This window comes from Meriones unguiculatus, chromosome 5 (assembly GCF_030254825.1).
Source record: "Meriones unguiculatus strain TT.TT164.6M chromosome 5, Bangor_MerUng_6.1, whole genome shotgun sequence".
Lineage (NCBI taxonomy): Eukaryota > Metazoa > Chordata > Mammalia > Rodentia > Muridae > Meriones > Meriones unguiculatus.
In genome coordinates this window covers 132,338,143-132,352,946 of record NC_083353.1, presented here as the reverse complement: position 1 = coordinate 132,352,946, position 14,804 = coordinate 132,338,143, and the positions used below count along the sequence as shown (strand labels likewise).

At 49.6% G+C, this 14,804-nt stretch overlaps 2 long non-coding RNA genes across 7 annotated transcripts in view; one reads left to right on the top strand and one right to left on the bottom strand.

The window, feature by feature from the left end:
* Positions 1 to 3,638, bottom strand: part of LOC132654334 (uncharacterized) — a 37,631-nt gene extending 33,993 nt beyond the window's left edge. For all 6 annotated transcript variants that reach the window (XR_009592028.1, XR_009592031.1, XR_009592033.1 and 3 more), the window contains exon 1: positions 3,275 to 3,638. This is a non-coding gene — a long non-coding RNA (uncharacterized LOC132654334). The remainder of the gene's footprint in view (positions 1 to 3,274) is intronic.
* Positions 3,639 to 3,748: 110 nt separating this feature from the next.
* On the top strand, positions 3,749 to 14,319 carry LOC132654333 (uncharacterized). Its single transcript, XR_009592027.1, has 3 exons — positions 3,749 to 3,876; positions 4,209 to 4,585; positions 10,618 to 14,319. It is a non-coding gene; the product is annotated as an uncharacterized LOC132654333 (long non-coding RNA).
* The last annotated feature ends 485 nt before the right edge of the window (positions 14,320 to 14,804 follow it).

The following is a 14,804-nucleotide window of genomic DNA, read 5'->3' as shown; positions in this document are numbered from 1 at the left end:
CTGCTGGGCTCCGCTTGACCTATGAACACACCAGTTTGCCTGGCCTCTGTGTCGCTGTGATGAGGAAGGTCCTAGCAATACCTTTTGCAGATAAGAAAGCGAAGGGAGTAAGGCTCCAGTAATTTGCCCAAGGTCTCAGGGCCACCACGGTGGAGTCAGGGCTCTACCCGGACAGCTGGGATCAAGAGTTGAGGCCACAAGTGATCACCTAAGGTCCTTCTCATCCAAAAGTCCTGTTTGAGTCTCACGGACCCTCTTGGCCACAGCCAGACTCCACACTTCACTGACAGGAAGAGTTTTGAAGTGTGCTTCATGGAGTTACAAAACACCTTGGGCTAAAACACCAGAGAGGAATAAAGGATGGGAATGAGAGGAGAGGAGGGAAGGCATATCAGATGTAAAGTGAATAATTAACTAATTATAAAAAATTATTGTATGAAAATTTTAATAAAATATTTTAACATATAAAAAACCTAGTTGTTACCAAGGTTGATCTGGTCTGCAGTTCATCGGGTGCGTCAGTCTTGGGCATTTCAGCTTGCATATTTCTCTGGGCGGAGCACCATCTCAGGGAGCTGAAGCCCGTCACCTTTGTCACAGTCTGAAAAAGGATGCTCAAGAGCTTGAAATGCTCATGTGTACTCCTGTATGGCTGGATGCTGCTGGGCGGTGTTCTCAGAAGCCTTACATCCGCACTCCCTGGCCACTGCCCATGAGCTCACTCACAGGACTTGGGTCTGATACAGCCTCACTTTGCACAGATGCTCAGTACTCCCCAGGCCCAAGGTTTCCCTGAAACCTTGGATTTTAATTCACTTCCATTTTTGATCCAAAGCCTTCTTGCTAAATTTCTTCATTTGCATAGAAGGAGAAGTCATGAAGAATGAATTTCTGAGAGGGGTGCTATAGTTTTAAAACCCTCTTGAAGGTTTAGGATGACAAAGTGAACACATGAACAGAGCTGTGGCCGTCAGGACAGACTGCCGACCATTGCCAACATAAGCATATTATTAGCATTAAAATTAACTTTCCATTATCTGTCTCATCTTGGTCTTGGAAGAGCACAGGAAGTCTGAATTCTCATCAGAGACTTGGGCCTCATTTTCCTGAGTTTCTCAGTCTTCGCTCTGACCAAACCCTGTGCAGAATGACCCAGTTATGAGTGTTTATACAACAGACTGCCATGAACTCTCTTTTCCTCGCTGATAAAAAACACGTTTAAAGACTAGAGAACATTTGCTCTGTGTCCAGACTTTCCTTCAGGTGGATGATGACTCTTATTAAACTGTTGGCGTGTGGCTAGAAGCCTGTAGCATGTTTGACACCTCATTTACCTCCCCCCATCACTTTTAAAATTTGGAGGGCCAATGGAAACTGAAAGCTGGCTAACAGCACAGAATAGGATACACAAGATGAGCTGGCCTTTTATCACAGGAAACCTGAGGTTTTCCTTTCTTCTGAGCAGTTCACCTTGGAAGGTGAGGGTTGCAAATAGTCAGGACACTCCCTGCAGGGAATGCACCTTGGAAAGAGCTGGATAACTTTATATTTTTGGTTTTGAGCCTGGCCTTTAAGAGCTGAGCCATCTCTCCAGCCCAGAACTGGGCATCTTCTAAGCAGACGGCAAGAAGAAAGCGTTTGGTTTCTGGGATGTGGCGCATCCATGAAATTTTCACTGTGAACATTTGATGGCTGCAGCTAATTAACATTTAAACACTGGGTTTCTGTGCTGTTCTGGGTTTGTTTCAGAGCCACAAGGAAAACCTACCTTTTCTTAGTTTGGGGTATTATGAATCACAGGCCTGTCATCTCCTTATTTCCATCCACATCTTGCATTTCAGATAAACAGTACTGGAAAGAAGCAGGAGCCAGCTACATTGTTTGCTCCTTTTCTGCTTAATTTCCCCAGTTCCTATGACTTCAGGAACATCCAGACATCATCTGACTAGAGCACCCCATTAAAACACCCCACAGCTCACAGACAACAGCTGTATATCCTCCATCAAGACGACGGTGTGCTAAACTGGTCAGCTTGCTTTATTCCCAGAACCCTCTCAGACTTGACGGAAACCAACAGTCTGTGTGATTCTCATCCATTAACTAGGGTTGCTATCCCTGGGCCAGAAGTCCGTTGTTGTAGGCCAGTGCTTTCAGCTGTGTGGAGTTCAGGGAGGTCTATGCCGTAACGGAACCGTCTGTGACAATGTCAGCAAGTGGCAAAGCCTTGACCTCAGGCTGGGCAGGCTGGGGGCTTCTGTTTCAATCTCCCTTTCTATTCCCTTCAGCCTCTAACTGCCTCGTATTTATGTGGTCGTGCCCCTTCGTAAGGTTTTCTGTGTATGTTCTCACTTCCAATAGCTTTTTATTTTCTGCCTCACAGTAAAGAATGCGAGACAGATAGTAGATGACTTGTGGTACACTTGACCAGCGAGGGAGGAGAGAGCTTACCACACACTTCCTCTCTCAGCCTGTGTGTGTGTGTGTGTGTGTGTGTGTGTGTGGCTGTGCATATATTTGATATGTATGTTCAGGGTTATATGTGTGTGCATACACGTGTGGAGGGGCACACATGTGTACACATACAGGAGGCACAAGGCTGACACGTCTTCTGTGACGGCACACCCCTTATTCGCTCGGTGTCTTTCCTCTGAACCCGGAGATCTCCGGATGACCATCCTGGCCAGCCCATTTGCCCCAAGGATCCTCAGTTTCTCCTTCCTGAGCCCTGGAATGCCAGGCAGGTCACCGTGCCTGCTCAGCCCATATGTGGGTTCCAGGCACACCCAGGTGCTTGGGAAGTGCCCTGTCACGGAGGCTCCTTCCCAGCCCACACCTCTCCTCACCCTCGACACATCCACTTCACAGCACTTCTCGCCAGCCACAGAGCTCAGAGCGTCAGCCACAAATCCTCATAAGTACACAGGCAACAAGGAGAAGAGGACCCTGAAGCCCCCACAGGGCACTGCAGAGCTGCTGGGAGCTCGGCAGCTGACAGGGCCCACACTCCGCCATTCTCACCTGCTGTCCTGTCACGTGTGGAGGCCTGCACGCTCAGTCCTTCCCTGCGCCCCTCCCAGCCAGCCTGCTTCCCCCAGCGTTGTTTCACTTGCCTGTTAAATTTTCCAAATACAAGCATGGCCTTCCTTTTATCCCTGAGCGCAGCTCTCCTCCCAGATGCTCAGGTTTACATACAGGGACCTCTCTGTGTGGTAACAAAGGGACAGGCCGCTCATTTGCTCACAGGGCTTACATGTTCGTACGGATTGCTACATACCTTCCACGTTATTCTTCGGTGGCTGTGCAGGAAATCCTCAGTGACTCAACTTTTGCTGGTGCCAAGTGCTGACTGAGAGCGGCACCCTCCCCCTGGCACCCCTCCTCCTACCTGCTCCTCTCCGCAGCTGAAAGCAGGCCAGTGCCGGGCACTCTGGGGATTATTTCCCCAGGCTCCTTGTCCAGACAAAAGCTTGATCAGTCCATAGGCTGCCGCCCTAGCAGGGAAACTGAGGCAGTGAATGAGTCTCTGCTCTATGGCCAAGCACCTGGGCTCGGTGCTTAATTCCACTGCAGCTTTGTAAATACTGCCAAACAACTCCCTGCCTCATGTCCTCATTTGAAAGGGCAAGTAGATAGGCGTAGTTAGCTCCCTGGGTCATTATGAAAAGGAGGCGGGCCCCGTGCAGGGCTTCAGCCCACTCGTGCCTGGTGGTGCCACCTTGCAGCATCGGCTTGCACACTGAGCAGCACTGGCAGCCTTGCAGGCTGCGAGGAAATGGCATGCTGTGCTTAGCTCATGGAGGCCAGAAAAGACCCACCATCTCCTTTGTAATGAAGGGGCTAAGGCTGAGGGTAGCAGAATTCGCTTGAGCCCTTACGGTAAGAAAATGGTAGAAAAGGAGTGGGCTGCTGACCGGTTTCATTCCCCCATGCCAAGAAACAACCACAGCGGTGGACATGTGCCCAGCCCTGGGCCGCACCAAGGCCATCCTCCCTCATCCCTCACCCCTTACATTAACCCTTTGAAGTCAGCCCTGCTGAGCATTCCATTTCATAGTTCAAGAAACCCAGGCTCAGTGAGCGTGAGTGACTTTTCATAACTCCAGTTAAACTGATCAAAATACTTTTTTTTTTTAAATAAAAATAACATCTCAGAACTAGATGGTTAAGACTGAGCCACCTTGGTGATTCCGGAATCTATTCACTTCAAGGCCATCAGCAACACAAAGAGGCCGTGCAGGAAGCACTGCGGGAAAATGTGGCCGAAACAGCAGCAGCGTGGTGCAGCAGTGGCTGTGGCCTTTTACGTTCGCAGAGGAAGGCACATACGGAGATCATGACTGGAACGCTTTCCCGTGGCCGCCAGCGAGGGTTGCTGACTGCAGCGCCGGTGAGGCCTCACGCTTTCCAAACTTGTTGTCATGTGACCTTGTTAGCAGGGACTGCAGGTTTTACTGTTCGACAGCAAGGCCTTGGGCTGGAGAGACAGCTCAGCAGGGAAGAGCACTGGCTGCTCCTGTAGAGGAGCTGAGTTCGGTTCCGGCGCCCACGTGGGGCAGCTCACAACAGCCAGTAATTCCAGCTCCAGGTAAGCTGACGTCCTCTTCCGTAGGGGTGTACACTCACACTTGAAAACCCCCACACAGGCATAAAACTTTAAAAAAAATTTTTTTAAATTAAAATGCTTTCTAAAAATTAGAAGAAAGGGCAATAGCCATGCTAGAGCCCCTTAAAAATGAGCACACAGAAACGAGTTTTCCTGCAAGGGGCTCTGTGCTTCCATGATAGTGAGCAATCAGAGGCTCACGGGGAAGCGTGACCAGCCCCCCTCCCCAGACAAACTCTAAGCGACTGCGGGCAAGAAAAATTGTAATTGTGCAAGAAACGCAGCCCACACTGGTTGCACATTTATTATTTTTTCAGAGATATCTTTTGGCTTCATGATATCAGAGTTTATAAACATTTTCAAACCTTTGTTTCTGGGAGACTAATGGCTCTCAGAAGTCCCATAATACACTTGATTTCTTCCCTCTTGAGCCTGTTACCTTCCCGCGCCCAACCCCCGTTTAATTTTTGTATCTATTCACACCTTGTAGGCAAGAGTTTTAGGGATTGTGTGTGTGTGTGTGTGTGTGTGTGTGTGTGTGTGTCACCTGCCTGAAATGAAACTGAGATCACTGCAGCTTCCCTGAACAAGGTTCTTTAACCTAAGTTTCTGCTGCAGCTGCCAGTTTCTTCCTCGAGGTCGGACGATAGGTGTTTTCTCCCCATCTCTAAAACTGAAGCGTCTGTACACAGAAGACAGATTAGCAGAAAAGGCATTTACTTGGCACAAGTCTCCAATGCCGCTGCCTTTGCAGAGAACTAGGGGCATCTCCTCGGGGCATCTTCTGACGCTCACGTGCGGCGTCGTGGATACGTTTGGCTGGACACAGGGGTGTGAGGGACTGAAGGAGCGTGCGTGGACGGAGTAAGCCAGCTTTTAGCAAGGTCTGACTTCAGCTTGCTCGGACTTTCCTGTGTGTCCCTGCACTTCTCTCCGGGTGCAGGGAAGGCGCCCTTCAAGGTGGGGTCTCGCGCCCTGCCTCAGAGAGGGGCGGCGCAGAGGAGGAGCCACGCAGAACAGGAGCATGCGCAGAGGAGGAGCATGTGCAAAGAAGGAGCACCCTCTTCCAACTTTGGCTGTTTGGTGAGTGTGCACCTCGCAGACTCGTTCTCTCCGCAGTTCAAGATAGAAATACAATAAAAGTGTGTGTGGATGCACGTTTGTGAACGTGATGAGGTTTTTCTTCAAACTTAAAGAAAATGTTTTAATATGGCTCATCATTTCTTAAAAATCCATTTCCCCAGTGAAGGACGGCATGCAGCCCCTGAAACAGGCTCAGACGCAGACCGGCCCTCCTCCGAGCAAGAGCGAGGAGCAGCATGAGCGGAGGGGTGTGGGGTCCGGGCCCCCAGTCCGCGCAGCTGACACGGGCACTTTGCGTCTCCCGACCAGAGGAGAGCAGGAGGACAGTGAGTCAGTCACACACGGGCACGTCTGTTTGAATGCCTTCCCCGGGGGGCATTCTACCTGACAGTGGTGCGTGGCTTCTCAAGTTCTGTGTCCCACGAAACTGCTGAAAGGCCAGGACCGTTAGAGCAGCCAGGAGAACAGCGCTGTGCCCCTGTGTCTTCCAAGCATGGAGCCTGAGATGTCAGTCATCCGAGTCCGTGACCCCGAGAGAGAACGGCCACAGTCCCCGCAGAAATTACACTAGCTGGCGCGCGACATGAAGGCGCCACTGTCTTTGTCCTCACTTCCGGTCCCCAGGACTGCTCGGGATCCGTAATCCCAGAAACTGCTCTAAGGTGAGGGAGTATCTGCAGTTCTTTTCCATAACCAAAGAATTTAAACTTGAGAGACTCGCCCCCTGCAAAACTTCGAAGTCCAGTCTTTCTGAAGGAGGGTGTGATGGAAACACGCCTTGGCATGGGGTGTGGCATTTGGCAGGTGACAGGACATAGTCGCTTCTGTGGGAACCAGATAAAGGGGAGTGTGCGGTCCTCGGCCTTGGGAGGCGGGCGGCACTCTTCCCTGGTCTGTGTGGCGTGTCAGGTGAAGGAAAAGCTAAATGAGAATGAGTTAATTAGCACAGTGATGCTGAAGCAGGAAAAATACAGAACAAACAAGCAACAAAGCAAGCTGACAGACGGAAGGAACAGGGGTTGAGGTTGGGCCAAACACCGGCAGAGGTTCTCAATACAGTCTCCGTTTTTCCTTTCTGGAAGCAGAAGGGAAGTTTATATGACATAGCTTCACGAGAAATGACAGGGTTGGCCTTTTGGGTTTCTTGCACAAGGTTGCACCTCTGTGACACAGTCACCGTGAACATAAACATTTCACATCGCTTACTAAAATGTTAGTGAGCTCAGAAGAGGCTTTCTCCGTGTGACAGCAGGACAGTCTGCCCTGAGCACACGTCTGCTGAACTAACGCTCAGTGCGTTCCTGACATGGTTTCACGGGGTTGACAAGCCCCGAATGGGCCATCCAGAAGAAACAGCATCACACATTCTCTGCTGTGTGTCTCAGACCCACAGACCTAAGGAAGCTGCCATAGTCAGCAGTTGAGAGCCGCAGGCCCACACGACAGAGCCCCCAGCCCTCTCCACGGACCAGCCTCACACAGGCCATGTGAGGGCTCTGTGGCAGGTCCTTTCCCGTCCTTTATCTCCTTTACACAGCAGCACTGCAACTACTTCTGTTCTGTTACAAGGTTATTTCACAAATCCCGACAAGGCTCCAAGTCTTTATCTTGAGATCTCTGCGTTCTTGCTTCCCATGAAGGGAAGCAGCAGTGTTGAGAGTGTTCACTGGCTGAAAGGGAAAACTTCTGGAGACTGAGGAAAACTGTTCTGGAGACTGAAAGCAAAGGAGGAAGGCCCTGTCACCACTATCTATAGCCGTGGGTGGCATGCTAAGTAACTTGTTAGATCAACACACCTCAGCACCCTCATTTTCTGTTCCGAGTGGTGATTTTAACCACAGAAGGAAAAGCATTCTAATTATTTAAAACAAGAACCTTCTGGCCACCAGTTTAAAATAAGACCACCTGGACATTAAGGAGTGTACAAGACTCCTCCAGAGGACCTAAGTTCGGTTCCTGGCACCCCCAGCCAGCTCAGAACCCAGACACACCCCAATTCCAACTCTGGGAGATTGGGAACCCTCTCCTGGCCTCCAGGGGCACCTGCCCTCATGGGCACGTCCCATCCCCAACACATACCCTTCCATACACAATCAAAACCAAAACAAGGAAAAAATACCGCACAGGTGACAGCAGAAAGTTGCTAAGAAAAGATGAAGTTTTTGTTTTGTTTTGTCATCACAGAAAGTCCTTTATTCTACCCTTAAATTCCTTTTTGAAAGTTCAGCACCATGAAAGCTGCAGCCACGTGATTGCTAGAAGCATTTGGCTCTGTTTCCTCTGGGCTGGGCTTGATGTATGGAAAGGTTCTTTTCCTGCTCTGAACCCTGGGGTCTTGGTGATCCTTTGTTATCAATCCGCATCACAACAGAAGACTCTTAGACACAAAACGTTTCTTGGAAGAAGAATAAGCAGGTTACGCCAGTTCAAACACGCCACGGAATTCAGAGTTAGAAAATCTGTGATGTTATTAGTGAAGTGGTACAGCGAGGGGAAACCCATAATCAAAATGCTTGCAACAGACCCAGAAAGCTCTTTAGAGGAGTCTCATTGGCAAACAGTGAACGCTTTCGGCAGGGCTGCTGGAGTTGGCGCCTGCCCCTCTGCACACTGCCGTGCCACTTCTCTGGCTCTGAGAAGTCTGATTAGGCATTGCCATTTGTTCCTCACCGGCTATGAGCTGCCTCCCTTCATCCAATTCTCTACAGAAGGAAAACTATCAAAATAAAGGTCTGTTCTGTTCACTAAAGAATTGATTGAACCACTCACCAGCACTCACATAGGAAAACCCTGACTTTTTCTTCCGACGGTTTCTACCCTGGGGCTTGACTAGGCTTCTTCTCCATTGCTTTGAGAATGTCAGAGTTTAAAACTTCAAAGGCAGGAGATGATTGATACACGGCACTCACAATAGGCTGCTTTAAGTAGTACATGTATGTAGTGATTCATTCTCAACATTCCTTTGAAAGCCGAAGCCCCATTCTTAGAGAAAACGCTTAGAAATAGACCATGAGAAACAATGCTCTTCTGAGCGCCATGGCCCTTCTGGAACTTACTCCACACTCTACTGGATTTCAGTGATTGCTTTCATCATTCGATCCCCTTCTCATTTCATGATTTTATACTTAAATATCTTATGAATAGTTTGGGCTTCACAGAGAAACCGTGTTTGTGTTTGGGGTTTCCCCTTGTATCTTCTCATTTTGACGACACTTCTGGTTTTTACAGCTGTGATTTTATCTTTCTCCAGGCCTTTTATTATTGTTGCCTCATTTTTAAGAAGAACTCTTTTCCAAATTTTTTAAGGACAAGGTCTCACTAGAAACCCTATCTGCTCCTAATTTGATAAAAAGGAATAATTTATAATTCATAGGCAATATACCTCAGATGAAAATTTTCTAAAACAAAGATGTAGCTTTTCCCATCTCAGAATCAAACAGTAGTGTGGGTTACACCGCTCACAGATACCAAGAAGAGTGAATCCTTGGGCTTCATAATTGGAAACGTATTTTACATGGAACAGAATCGAATGTCCATGACAGAGCAAAAGGCGGGAAAGGAGGCTCTACAAACACACCTATCACCAAGGAACGTCCTGGGTTTGGATCTGGCCAACAAGACCCTCAGCTGGCAGCACTTTTAAACCCAAAGCTTACAGAGCAGGGGCTTGGGCGGGCTTCAGCCACCACAGTGAAAACCTTAACAGCATTCCCACTTCTTCACGGTTGAAAGTGCATTTCCTTAATAAGGAGCCCTCAAAGCCTGAAACAGCTTTCTGTCTTCTCTCTAAGTCACAAGAATCCACTGGGCCAGCCTGTCTGTCTGTCTGTCTGTCTCCACATCCAAGTTCATGGTGTCATTTTTCATTAGCCCTGACACTCTGTATGAGCTCTAGAACTTCTGGGGGATGCATTTAAACAGATTCCCCAAAAATGACCAAGAAAAGAGAAACCCAAGCTAATGCACCTTAGTGTTGCTGAATAACTGTGTTCTGCTGTAGAGCACGCTGGCGTTTATCTGGTGGTGCTTATTGAAAAGATCAGAAAGGCAAACCCAGAGCAAGGCATTCCATGCAGCCAGTAGCTACCTTATTGTCTTGTAAAGGCCCAACCTCTTTGCCCCTGGCTGTCTCCTGGTGGCCCCATTCTGTTCTTTGGGGTGCGGGTGGAAAGGGGGAGGAGTCTGAAGAATAGTCTAGTATGATCAGAAGGCAGTCAACCCCTGGGTGTATGGGACACATTTTTCTACCTGGCTTCGGAAAGAGGACCCTGGTGATCTGCTTTGTTCCCAGGAGTCTACATATTGAAATAAAGTCATGAAGACTGCCCTGTCTGCTACACACCCACCTGCACCCCCATACCCACACACACCATGTCAGCCACCGCCCTGCCACAGTCCTTCTCTGTTGCTTGCGGCGGAGACCCCTTCTGCTGGGTTTAACAACCACAACCTGCTTTTAAACACATTCATTTCTTCCAGGTAATTCATCCTGTATTTATATTTTAATCTGACTCTGCTCTCCAGCCCTCCCTTCCCATGTCTCTCTCTTCTTCTATCACACACATTCTATATGGCCTTTCCTTCCCCTCTTTTTCCCCCTTTTCCTTCTCTCTTTCCATTGTCTTAATTTTTCAGTCTTGAACACATTCCAGGGAAGAAGAGCAGTTATGCTGAAATCATTCAGGAGTCTTTTTATTGACTTATTAAACATACTTCCTTTAGAAGTGAATTAACTTCCTTGGCATTAACCTCTTTCTGTTCTGTCATTAATAGTCCTTGTGTGTACAAACTTGCACTGGTCTGTTTAAATCTACAAGGGTTCTCCTAAGTCACTAGACTCAACACCATCCCGTGAACGTTTGCTTGCTGGTCCATACTTCATTCAGATCCCCAAGATTACACTGACCTTGTGTGTCATTGTCCTTTTCCAGTGTCCTTTTCCAGGGATGGAAACAATGGTTCCTGGCGGCGAACGGCATTTTCGAACAGATGGAGTAATCACAGCCAAAGCATGAGCACGTGTCCAAGGCACAGTACGGAGGGGGAAGCGAGGACTCGGAGCTGGGGCATTAAGGTTCTCAGGGCGCCAGTCTCTGCTACAACACGCAGCTTTTGAGTCCTGCATCAGAAAAAAGCAGAGAAACTAATTGAGGACCATGCCAAAGACAATGCAGCAACGTTGGAGCCATTTACCCTTGGCTTAAAACTAACGCAAAGCGCAGCCAGCCCTACTGGCCTGAGAGCGTGCGACGTTTTCCTTAAAAGTAAAAGCAAGTGAGTGAGCACGCAACTGTCCTATGCTGTGTTTTAAAATGATGTGAAACAAAGTAAAATCTACCCCAACTCCCCGCCCCCTCAAACTGTGCATAAAAAGTCTCAGGAGAGCAAAGGAAATCACCAAATGCTCAGCAGGCAAAGGGCGGTGGCACGCTCTTTACTTCTTTTCTTCTTCCCTGCCATGTCTATGAGAAGCCCGAGCTGCTTTTCAACTAATTTAACCTTCAACGAAAGTGCTCAGTGTGCAAAAGTAGTGAAAGGGGCCCCGAGCTTTGCTGTGACCGCTTGGATTTTACCATGAGGGTGGAGTAGGCAGTATCAGGTGATTGCGTGTGTAAAACAACAAACAAACAAAAGCACGTTTATGCTGGGCTGGGGAGTCACACCCCTGCAGGACAAGTGTACCAGCACGGGAGCTAAACTCTGGAGCTTGCTCACTATTTGGAAGAAGCTCTGAGGCGGCAGCTTGGCCAGGACCAGCTTCTGCAGCGAGTGTGAGGCCCCGCCTGACGCTGCGCCAGCAGCAACAAGCGTGTGGCCGCCTGCACTGAGTGTGAGCGAACACGGCAGCTGATGTCTGCAGAGAACACACGCAGGAGCTCAGGGCAGGGTGCTGTGCTCACCGGCCTTCACATCCCGACCTCATCCCCAGGCCACCGGCCTGTGTGTGAGCGTGAGCCTCACGCTGCACCGGAAGCTGCTGTTCCTTCCAGCATCGCTTTGATGAAGGTGAAGATGGCGTGACGTCGTCAGCCCTGGCTGTGGCAGGCTTCACACAGCTGTGTGTCACAGGGACAGTTCTGACACCAATGGGGAGAACCACAGGAGCAGCCACACTTGATCTGTACACGCTGAGGACAGGTCACATGAGCCACGAGGACAAGGGTGGCGTGTGTAGTGGGACTAGCGTCCGAGCGGCCTCGTGTGTCTGCAGACCTCGGTTCAGTCTTGACTCTTAAAGCCAGCCCAGGTTGGCATGGTGTGCTTCCGTGTGTGCACATATACACGCACACACACGTGCTCCTCAGCACGCTACAGGCCAGCTTCCTCACGGGAGTGTGGAGACCTAAGTCAGGGCAGGCACGTCAGCTTGGCCGAGGCGACCTTTGCTGCGAGAGCTCATCTTTGTACAAACATCACTAGTGTATTTTGTTCTTCGTCTTCTAATTCTGTGTAATCAGGAGCATGCAGCTCTGGAGGATGCCACACCTGCCGCTCTGAGGTCACACATCTGTCCTCATAGTCACTCTGTCGTTCTTCGAAAGTATCTTTTTCCCTCTAAAGTCGTAACCATCATTTATTTCTGGGCATTTTATAAGGTCCCCTGTTTTCTGTTTCATTTTCTGTCTGGTGTTTATTGAAATGCCCATTATTCTTCTTGTGTGTTGGTGCAAGTCCAGTAATCTTATGGAACGTTACTGGTTCTCGTAAGAAACACACTTAAATTGTTCATGGCTGAAACTTACGCTGTTTACGAATAAGGACTCTTTCATGGCTTCTCTGTCCACTCGCCGTGACTAACCCCTTCCTTTCCATCCTGCTGTGCGTGAGCTCTTGAGCAGTCGACTACCGCAGCGTTCTCGGAGAGCAGTGTCTGGTTGCTGGAGGATGTCTTCCCCGCGCATCTTTAAGCGTGACATGTTTAGTGCTTCCACAAATGCCCTTTATTCGGTAGTTGGCTCTGTTCCAACAGGCTGTGATGAATATTGGTGTTGTGATTATTTTTTGTCAACTTAATTGAGCCACAGTGTCCAAACATTTCTGGTCACGGGGTGTGTCTCTTTCTAGAAGGATCTGAGATTTTTCTCGGTGGGTGGGCACCAGTCCCTGGAGGTGTAACTGGAGCCAAAGGGCTGATTGTGTCACCGGAAGGGACGGCGCCCTGCTTGTCTGCAGGCTGGACTACTTTCCTGCTTAGGGCTCCGCTAACCCAGGCTAGTTCCCACCCTGTGGCCTCCAAACAGAGCAGGCTGCCTGGTGCCCCTCGAACTGTGGGTCTGGGCAAGACGGACGTCCACCATCTCCTTCCCTCCCCAACCTCTGTTCTGAAGGAGTCCAGGTGCTCACAACATTGTCCCTGGGCTTCAGCCAAGGGCTCTGCCCCTCAGTGTGCCCGCCGCTGGTTCAGCTGTGGGTCACGCCGTCACATCGGCCGTGCCCTCGATGTAGCCAGGTGTGTGATCTCCAGAACTCACATGAGGCCATCAGGAAGCACGCCCAGCTCTGTCAGTGATTCACGTGGCGCTGGTGACCTGTCCTGCACACAGCCTCTCCATCAGCTGAGTTACTCTTCTGCCCTTGAACTTTCCTGGAAAAACCTGGCCGCAGCCTCCTTCCTGCCTTGGGGCCTCTTCTGGCTAACAGCTTCCGGCTGTTCGCCTTTCTGGAAGCTGCTGCTGTCTCCTCATGTCCACACTCAGGGTCCTCTGCTGTCCTTGAGCGCGTTTGTTCCCTGTGGTCACTCTCCGGTTCACCATCCTGAACACACACGACAGAAATTCTCCTTAGTATCACCAGCATCTGAGCAGAGACGTCTGCTCCTCCTGGCCTCATCCTCGGCAGCTTGTTCTGTGTTGAGAAGGTCCTCATGCAGCTCAGGCTGGCCTGGAACTAACTCCGCACACCCGAGGACAACCTTGAAAGCCCGAGCCAGGTGGCGGCCCGGCCTGCGCCATGATGCCCAGCTTGTGCCCGCTTCTCACACGCTGGGCAAGCACTCTCCCCGTGAACCCCGTCCCCAGTCCTTGGGGACACGGGTCCGCACACAGACAGTACACTCTCTGCTTTTCTCGCCACCCTGGTTCACCTGTAAGCCTGCTGCTGTGGACGCTCTGCATGCCCTTTGGGACACAACTCCTTGACCGCACTGTCCTTCTGTCCTTCTGAATGCGGAGTGAACGCAACCTGTCAACGTTTTAGTCCGAGCTTTGATTTTTATGTCCATGTAGGAACTGTTCTCTTCCGTTTTATATTCTTGTGTGCTTTGGGTATCAGCAGCAGCGGGCCAGCTTTTCACCTTTTTAAAAGCTTGCACACTTTACATAACACAAAAGACATTTTTGTCCTGAGGAAAGTGTTGAAATATGTAGCAATAGTGCATTTTTCGTTTCTTTAATAGCAGCTGGTTTATCGATTCCCACTTTAAAATAATTTCGATCCATTTTATTTGGGGGACATTAGCAGTACATTTTTAATGACACTACATTTTCACTTTTAATGTCTACATTGTGTGCCCATGTCTTCTCTTGTTGCTAATTACTTATACTTTCATGTAAATTTTTCATGAAGCCCAACGTTTGTGGCCTCTGGTCCAGTATTCTTGATTTTCAGATTATTAATTTAAATTGTATTCTTGTTTCCTTAGAATATGTGTTATTTTGTTCCGACGCCCTCCTCTGGCCTTCTGGGGTGCACACACCCACACACACATGCACAATGGTAGAAAATAAAACTGGCTGTTAGTGTTTCTTAGTAGTAGCGGGTAATTATTCCAGCAGGCATCATTAACCCTCTACCATGTCGACAGTAATGTGGACCCTGCTGTGTTTTAAATGGTTTCCCTGGGGGCCAGGCAGACAGAAACCTCACGCCCACACACAGGCCGCTTGCGGAGGGCATTCCTAACTGCCATCCATGGTCCACTAGGCCGTCACAGGTACACATGCCTTCCATGCGATGTGTCTCACCACGCTGACCCATGCGGCCCCGCGGCCATCCTCTCCAACCTCTCTCCTTCCCATGATCCTTCTGCCCTCCTGCCCTCGCACCTCAGCCACCTCAGTTCTGCCCTGCCAGCTGTACAGGCATTCATTGCTCAAACAGGGACAATTGGAGAGAAAGT